Source organism: Cryptomeria japonica, chromosome 4, assembly GCF_030272615.1.
Source record: "Cryptomeria japonica chromosome 4, Sugi_1.0, whole genome shotgun sequence".
Taxonomy (NCBI): Eukaryota; Viridiplantae; Streptophyta; class Pinopsida; order Cupressales; family Cupressaceae; genus Cryptomeria; species Cryptomeria japonica.
The window spans coordinates 558,026,205-558,028,061 of record NC_081408.1 but is presented as its reverse complement, the minus strand read 5'-3'; positions in this window follow the sequence as shown (position 1 = coordinate 558,028,061).

The window sequence follows — 1,857 nt, the reverse complement described above, 5'->3', positions numbered from 1 at the left end:
AGGGGCTTCACCAAACTCGCTCAACTCAAAAGCAACAAGTTTACCAATCAACATGTCTCTAGTCACATCTGTCATAGTTTGAATCTCTTCAATAGTACCAACCTTATGCTTGTAATAAGGAGGTAAAGATCTCAACACTTTAGCCATGATCTCATATTCTTCTAGTTCTCCACCGACACATTTGATGTTCAACACAAGCTCATTCACTTTCTGCATAAAGGAGGCAATGTTCTCATCTTCACCCATCTTCAACATTTCATACTTTCCCTTCAAGCTCTACAACTTAGCAAATTTCACATGGTTGTCACCTTCATACAAAGTCTCTAGCTTCTTCCATATCTCATGAGAAGTCTGTAGATCCATCACATTAGTCATCTCAGAATCAGACAAGGCACTCAACAATGCTTCATTAGCTCTAATATTGACTTTTGCTCCCTTAACCTCATCTAGAGTGGTAGGATCATTCTGAGGAGCATTATGCACATTCTTAGTAATCTTCCAATAATCTTCATTGATGCATCGCAAATGACATTCCATCTGGTTCTTCTAGAGAGTTGAATTTGTTCTATCAAACCTCAGGCTATCTTTCTTAAAAGCAAAGGTTGACATCCCGGATCTCCTCAAGTGATCAAGCTTCTTTTAGAGGATCTAGCTTTGATACCAATTGTTGGCAACAATGCAACAAATTGAGAGGGGGGGGGGGAGTGAATCAGTTTGCTCACAAATTCTACACAACTTAAACTTAAATTTAAATTTGTTTATTAGCAATGAAAATACAAATCAACACCACATCAATATCACACATAACACTAGGATTTTTGACGTGGAAAACTCGGTTAAGGGAAAAACCACAGTGGGAACCTACCCACAATGAGATAATACCCTACTATGAGTAAATGTAAATATTACAATGGGGAATGCACATGCATTCAGGAACACTGCCTAGAGCTCACTGCTCAAATCAAGAAGGGCTACAGCCCTGAGGAAGACTCACTGTCTTACAAAGATCAGACAACAATATGGATTACTTGAACCGATGAAATAACATCTCCCAGTGCTTGATTATAGTTCCGGTTAAGCACAAATACTCAAACTTTGCTCGTTCCACTTCTTCACACTCTTTCTCACTTATTCACACTTCTCCTCTACTACTAAAAGATAAATTCAATGTTCGCACACACAGATACATCTCTCAAATGAATATTACATATATTTATACAAATCATCAACCTATATTTCAAGGTTGGCTAAACCCTCAACACAAATTACAAAATAGTAACCTCACACGCTACAACAATACATGCAAACCAAAACAATGTCGGCTAAGACATAGCCTGGATGCAAATCAATACTGCAACCAAGAAACATTGCCAAGAATTATGCCTCGATCATCTGCAACACACTACAATCACCAAGAATGTTGCATAACACGAAGAACACCACCGGATCAAGAAATGATGAATAACATGCACAATGATCAAGACAGACCATTAACACGGATAGGACCCGGTCTAGAAAAATCAACAAGCAACATAAATCACACCAGAAACAACCGCAACATCACCACTTACTATAATCTCCATCATCATTATATTAAACCTCAAGAACACATGTTGAATTGATTGTCAAATTGAAAGATTCATTTGCAAACTTCCAAATCACGAACCATATGAATTGAGGATGCATATGAATGTCCCAAACACTTTGCCAAATCCACAAACCAAGATAATGCAATTCCGGAGCAATGCAGAGCACAAACCAGAATATCGAATAACACGAACAACTAAATATCAACCATAATACCACCCTAATAACTCAATCAAATCAACATGAAGACCAATAAAACTTCTACTGAAT